Here is a 7459-nt window from a genome sequence, read left to right as displayed (position 1 = left end):
ACAAAAAAGTGAAAGATGTCCTATAAGTGATACCACCAAACAAGGAGAGCTCTTTTAAAAATCCCAACTCTTTCCCATTAAGAGCAACAGAGAGCTTATGCATTTGTCTTCTTTGCGATCAATAAATAAGGCTTCCATAATTTCTCTTGTGTTCTGGTCTTTGTGATGAAACAATTGTTCGTTCTACCCCTTACAGCAGAAAACACAATTTTGTTTTATCACAAAGGCCACGCATACATGGTTTTTCATCTTTGTCAAGTTCCAATGTGTTTACAACCTGTCTTCAAGAATAAACTTCTAGGTGAGTCGGCGCTTGTATGTGTTCCAACTTATTTCGTTATCCTCGTCTGTGTTGCTGTTTCAAGTACGCATGTACCACTTGGTTAGGCTGATAAACATTCTCACAAGAAAAAAGGAACTACCTCCACTCAAAAGGTAGCCTATTGTTTACAGCTAAAAGGCAGAACAAATCGAAAGTAAGCCTTCACAGCGTCCATGAAAGTAAGTCTTCACAGCGTCACAGCGTACACCACAGGGCAGCATAAAAAATAGTTAAAATCCCACTTGACGCCGAGTGGCAACAGAGATGCGAGCTTCCTGGTGAATCAGTCGCAGATCAATGGATGTCTCTTGCGAGAAATGACGCCAAGCTGTTATTGACGAACGACACGTTAGCACCTGGGCATTTGGTGCATGTGTAAGCTGTGGAGAAGGGAATGTAGACAGAATTAGATAATGCAAATTAAAAATCTGTCACACAATATACATAACCACGCACTAAATAGTAGTACACACTACACTGCCAATTAAAAATTTGCGTCTCTTTCAAGAGGGCCGTCGCGAAAATGAAGAAATGGGTTGTTACAGTAAATGTTACCAAAGATACGCACAGCGATGCTTGTTTCACACCGGTGAAATATATTCCCGGCTCTCTCACAACACGAAAGACCATGCTATAGTACACAGCCGATACCAAGCAGCAGTCCGCAGCATCCTTTGGGAGCAGTAAGGGCAGACCTAAAAATTCGCTGAGAGCGATGCGCGCGCGAGCGTGCTAGTGAGAACCGGCACCGCTTCTTTGAAGCTTATGGTATCTTCGACTGGTCGCCTCGGAGCGCTCTAGATCGCTCTTGCGAGCGGCGTTGTCTTCGGCTGGTTGAAAGAGGGTGCGCGCCTTGTGTTCGGCTGGTTCTTTTCGATTGCTCTCCTCCCGCGTCGAGCGCTCTGAGGCGCTCCGCGCCCTGTCGTCGGAGCAGTCGTCGAGATAAGAGCGTTTCCAGCAAAGTCATCACCGCACAGCGTCGCCATTCTTGGCGACGGTCCACCGTAGCCTAGGCAACCTAGGCCACAGCATGCTGGCGGCTCAACGAACGGTCGTCCCACCGGCGCATCCGCCGGTTTAGCTTTGGACAGGCGAAACATCGAACGTTAGCAGTAGTCACGTGGTTTCGCATCTGCCACATAGAGAAAGAAATTCAACAAGAGGGGACACTCGGCAAAAACTGGCAACAGGAAACACGTCACCATACGTCACGCTATACTTTTGACACCAAACGTTAGCTGTCGCGAGCATCGAAAAACAAGAAAGTGAACTTAAGTTAACAGGCATTGATTTATTTAATAAATTCTTTGCCGCGAAAACTAAAACGCTTTGCGTATGAATGAACTTAAGCTTTGCGACTTATTTTCCTTGCCTTACCTAGCCACAGGTCAATGACGCGCCAAATACATACGTCATCCGCCAGACACTCCCCCGAAGCCAGCGAGGATGGCTGCGCGCGCGTTTGAGCGCTCGCGCGTGGCGACCCGTCTGTCTCCTTCTTTTTTTTTCTTTTTTAACTGTAACCTGGTTTGTTGGGCTCTCGGCGTATCCTTGCGTTCCTTCTGCACTGGGACAAGACACCACTGCACTATTGGAATACGGCAAGGTGAGAAATCTTGTTTCACAGTCTACGACGCAATTAGGCTTACGGCATGGGACCGAGACTTAAGACGCAGTTAGCGAAAAACAGCTCGGCCATCCTGGCGCAGTTAATTTGAGTTAATGAATCGTGCTGAGACATGTTTCCGACGCTTCCTATGGGACTATTGTAACTTATTTCGGTTTTTGAGCCACACTGGCCGCACAGGGCGCCATGTCGCAGTTAGCGAGAACTCAGCCGTGATGTGTAGTCTAGTGCATCTTGCTAGGAGAAGTTTGTGCCGCTTTCTCTGACGCCAGACATTACTGAAAAGTAATTTCGTTGCTTTCTGGGGTACTTTTGAGGCACGCTGGCCGCACAGCGCGCTGTGACGCAGTTAGCGATAAGCAGCTCGGCCGTGGTGATAAAGTTAGTTTGGCGTGTAATGAATCTTAGAGGGACAAGTCTGTGACGTTTTTTGTGGCTCCGCAACAACATATACCTTCTTCCGGTACTCACGCTTGTTGAAAACGCGATGGGCGATTGCCAAGAGTGATAACATGGGGTGTGCTGCTGGCGCCGGCAGAACGCGCGAACGACGAACATATCAGAAACTTGTAGTTCGAAAATTACGTCTTCTAAAGGACTGAAAATAGGCATTGCACTATAGTGAACTAGAAGACTAGGTCACTATACATTGCACCCACGCATTTGTATTGAGTGCCTCTTGCGTCCGTCTCTATGTATGTAGCGTACCGTCGCGTCGCCCGAGGCCACGTTTTGGAAACGCGAAGTCGCTCGTGTATTTGTGCTGTCAAAGTGCAGGAAATAATGCCCGGAAATTAGGGAACGCTTGGAAATCAGATGTTTTATTATATGTTTGGGATGAGTCGGGTATTTTCAACGCCATGTATGTAAAAGCGAATTGTTTTTGTTTGCAATGCCGCCCATTCACCGCTTTCGCACGTTTCGCCTCTACACGCAGTATTCCTATGTCTAAATACCAAAATGACTCATGCTTGTAACATGCTGGTACGTGCTTGCAAATGTAACATGCTTGTAATTTACTTTTTTTTCAGCTGGTGCCGTCTGGTGGAGCTTCATACAGGAACTACTGCCTTACCTGCTGGTGTCACAACGTTGGATGAACGCACAAAAAGCGCGGAACGAGCTTTTATATAGAGCAAAATAAATATTTCCTCATTGCACAAAAGGTCTTGCGTCTACTTTGTGAAATTGAACGTGGCACAGATTCGATGGGACTTTACGAGATCGTTCGCAATCATTTTTACTAAATAATAAACCGATTCTGCACGAAGAGCAAAAAAAAGGAGGGGGGGGGGCGCAGCCGGCGTGCTAGCTTGCGTTCAAAATACGCGCGCCCAAAACCGAAACCGGAAGTGATGTCAGTGATTGACACCGACCGCTTGGCACGCTGCAGTAAATTCGGCCGCTGGGCCCTATGGGACTGTCCCCTCTTGTTGAATTCCTTTCTCTATGTCTGCCATTTCACCCTCCGAGAGCGAGTCACACGTTCGGCTTGCGCGCTTGTCCTCTACTTCAGAGTTCGGGGAACGCCGGATCTGCACGACTCTGCTTCGGGGGGGGGGGGGAGAGTAAACAGTTTATTGCAAAAAGAAATAGTAGTAAGAGTGTGGAAGGGACCCCTAGTCCGGGGTCCCTAGAATGATCTCAGCGACAGCACGGGCCCGTTGAGCTAGGGCGCGGTGGACCTCGGGAGGCCCGTCGCGGAGGGCATCCTCCCACAGCTCTTTGGTGCGGAAGGGGTGCAAGATGACTGGCAGGGGAGGGAATAATTTTGCGGTGCACTCCACGGTGACATGGAACGCCGTGGGGGAGCTTCTACAGCCCGGGCAAGAGTAGTAGTAGTAGTAGTAGAGGTTCGGGGTGGGAAAAGATGCATATTTCTGCAGCCCTTATAGGGAGCACGGCTCAGCATCTGAGTGGAGGGGAATGGGGGGGAGAAAGAAGGAAATAGTGGGAGAAGGGTGGAAGGGAGAGGGCAGTCGTCCTCGTCTCGGGCAGGGTGTCCCTACAGCCGGTCAGCCAGCATAGTGTCCGCAAGGTAGCCGAGGACCACCTTGAACACTTGGCTGGGATTGCGGGCCTAATGCAGCAGGTCCGTGCTGGTACCAGAAGGTAGGCCCATGCGGCGGAGTTGAGCCACCATGGTGTTCTAGAGTCTGCGTAGCGGTCAGGGTAAAATTTATGTAGGGAGAGGAGATTGGGAAACGTGTTTGTTTGGAGTTGGCGGAGCGCCACCTCTTCCTCTCGCGAGAACGACAGCGGCGGCGGACCCATGGTGTGTCTAGCTCGTGTATAGTATTTTAATACGTCTCTGTATGTGAGTGGGGAGCCCGCCTGATCTGGACTCCGATCCTCGTCATGCCGGGCAGCTCGGAGGGTAATTTCTCGAGCGACCGCGTGTGCGCGGTCATTACCCGGCAGTGAGGCATGGCCAAGAGTCCAGAGCAAGTGGATGCGCTGTGGGGCAGATGTGTCTGTGTTTGGGGACTGGTGTAGGATGTGGAGAGCCGCCTTGGAGAAGCCGCGTCCCGTCAAAAAGGCGCGGCATGCCTGCTGGGAATCGGTTAGGATATACACCTCCCCAGGAATCTGGAGAGCGTGTCGCACAGCAAGCGCTACTCCAAGGACTTCTCCGTGTCCAGGTGTAGAATTCCGTAAGGAGGCGGCCGTAATAAACGTTTCAGCGGCATCCAGCACTACCGCGGAATACCCGTTGTGGCACCGAGAAGCATCCGTGTATAGGGTATTTGTCTCAGGGATGTCACCGAGCATGCGCACCAGGTACCGTACACGGGCGCGCCGGCGTCCCGCGTCATGCTCAGGATGCATGTTTCGTGGTAGTGGGTGCACCTTTAAGGCTGTACGGACCCAAGTCGGAATAGTGATGGTGATGTCTTCATCATAATTGTGCAAAACTGGATGTCCCAATCTCGAGAGCAAGTGCCGCCCAGTGGGTGTGAGCCAAAGACGTTGTCTTTGACTGGCCCACTGAGCTTCCAATAACTCACTGAGAGTGTTATGCGTCCCTAGGGCTAGCAGACGTTTCGTGGCGGTGAAGTGTGGGAGGCCGTGGGCGAGCTTGGTCGCCTTTCGCAGCATTGTGTCGACCCGTATCTGCTCCGACTGCGTAAGTCTGTGGAAGGGAAGGTGGTAAGTAATGCGACTGATCACACAGGCCTCCACCAGGCGCAGTAGGTCCCGTTCCCGTAGACCTGAGCGCCTGTTGGAGACCCGCCGAATCATGGCCAAAGTCTGTGCGGTCTGCCGGGACAAGAGAGATATAGTGTAGTTCGCCTTCCCATTCGCCTGAACGTGTAGTCCAAGAATGCGAGCACGGTCTACCTGGGGGACAGGAACGCCATCCATGTGCACCGTGATTTCGGGTGGAGGGGTAATGCTACGTGCGTGGATGAGAACAAGCTCGGACTTTTGTGGGGCACAGGACAAGCTGCCCTGTCGTGCGTAAGCGGTGACGATGTCGACGGCCTGCTGCAGTCGATCCTGAATGGTCCCGTCTGACCCTCGCGTCGTCCAAATCGTGATGTCGTCTGCGTAAATCGCATGTGCAACATCGGGGATCTGGTCGAGCTGCTGAGGTAGTCTTGCGAGGGCGATGTTAAATAGAGTGGGGGTCAGAACTGATCCCTGAGGGGTGCCGCGACCTGTGAGGCGAATCGTATCTGTCCGATGTGGTCCTATTCCAATGGTGGCTGTTCGGTCCCGCAGAAAAGAGCGAATGTAGTTATACATGCGGCTGCCGCAATGTGATTCTGCGACATTCCGAAGAATCAAATCGTGTGCCACGTTATCAAATGCTCCTTTTAGATCAAGGGCGAGGATGGCCCTCGTCTGGGCACGGGACGGGGGGCCGATAACCTCTTCTATGAGCTGTAGAAGCACGTCCTGCGTGGAGAGATGTGCCCGGAATCCGAACTGTGAGTGGGAGAAGAATGACTGTCGTTCGAGAAAAGGTTGCAGTCGCCGCAAAAGCACGTGCTCCATTAACTTTCCGATGCATGAAGTAAGGGATATTGGCCGTAAATTTGCTATGTCTACGGGCTTTCCTGGTTTGGGTATTAGCGAAATGTCAGCATGACGCCATGCCTGTGGGAGCGTGCCCTGATGCCAGTGATCATTGAATAGCTTTGTCAGATGATGGAGGTCTGAATCACTGAGGTTACGAAGGGTGGAAAATCTGATACGATCTGCGCCTGGGGCCGTGTTTCGACGGAGATCTTGAAGTACCACGCGAACCTCATCGATTGTAATGTGCGCGTCGAGTTCCTCATTAGATTGTTCTGCCTGCGGGTAATTCAGATACTGTGGAGGTGTGCCGGTAGGGATGAATCGTTTTTCTAGCTCTTTGAGAAGAGCAGCCGGATCGTCTCGGTACTTATGTATTAAGCTGAGTAGGCGATGAAATGTTTGCGTCATTGTAGTGGAGGGATCTATGAGTGCGCGAAGTATCGACCATGTTTTCGCGGTGCCTAGGGTGCCTGAAAGACGCTCGCAAAAACCTCGCCAGTTGTTTCCGACGAGTGTCTCAGCATATTCTTGTGCCTCCTGCGAAATTTGGGCGATACGCCGGCGAAGCTTGCGATTGAGGCGTTGGTGTTTCCAACGCCGCGTGAGCCCCCTACGTGCCTCCCACAGATGCAGTAGGTGCGGGTCCACGTCCGGGGTCGCAGTTGTGGTAACCAGTGTGCGCGTACACGCATCTAGGTCAGAAGAAAGGGACTCGATCCATTGCTCGTATCCTAGACCTTCAGGAGGATTCTGTCGGCGCTCCCTGAACCGCGTCCAATCCGTGATGCGCACTTTCCGCTCGGGACAGTGTGCACTCTGCAGTGGTAGGGTAGTGGCCACGATATAATGGTCACTGCCTAGATGTTCATCGAGAGGACAATGTGCAATCACTGGTCCTGTATTTTTGGAAAAAGTAAGGTCTGGGCACGTGTCACGTGTGACGCTGTTACCCAAACGTGTTGGGTGCCCTGGGTCTGTATGTAAGGTGTATCTCAAGTTACATATGTCATCCCAGAGTCGAGTTCCTTTGGCTTCAGATTTGCGGTACCCCCAAACTGTATGCGGAGCGTTGAAGTCACCGCACACGAGAAGGGTGCGCCCAAGGCGTCCGAATTCTATTAGAAGACGATGAAACGAGTGTGTGCGTGAGCGGGGAGAACTGTACACGTTAAGTATGAAGAGACTGCAACTGTTCTTGCCCCGTGTAATGATTTCAAGAATTTGGTGTGGGATATCGATGTTTATAGTGTGGGAGTTGCACGTTAAGTGTTTTGATACTAGGGCTCCCACGAGTGGAGAGGTACCCGTAAAAGTGGTGAAGCCGGATAGGGAAGGGGAGCAGTTTGGTTCCTGTAGGAGGATAATATCAGGAGGATGTGTGGACATAGCAGCGTACTGTTGCAGGGATGCCCTTTTCCGACGGTATCCTCTGCAGTTCCACTGCCAGACCACGAGCTGCTGCTTGCTAAGGGTCGCCATCATCC

The 7459-nt window shown here is 51.5% G+C and overlaps 1 long non-coding RNA gene across 1 annotated transcript; it reads left to right on the top strand.

Moving 5' to 3' along the window:
• Positions 1-1766: 1766 nt before the first annotated feature.
• LOC125947564 (uncharacterized) lies at positions 1767-3114 on the top strand. The gene is made up of 2 exons (XR_007468392.1): positions 1767-1928; positions 2981-3114. It is a non-coding gene; the product is annotated as an uncharacterized LOC125947564 (long non-coding RNA).
• Positions 3115-7459: the final 4345 nt, after the last annotated feature.

The sequence above is a fragment of the Dermacentor silvarum genome, chromosome 8 (genome assembly GCF_013339745.2).
Source record: "Dermacentor silvarum isolate Dsil-2018 chromosome 8, BIME_Dsil_1.4, whole genome shotgun sequence".
Lineage (NCBI taxonomy): Eukaryota > Metazoa > Arthropoda > Arachnida > Ixodida > Ixodidae > Dermacentor > Dermacentor silvarum.
The sequence above is the reverse complement of the archived record's forward strand: the minus strand, read 5'-3'. Positions and strand labels throughout refer to the sequence as shown.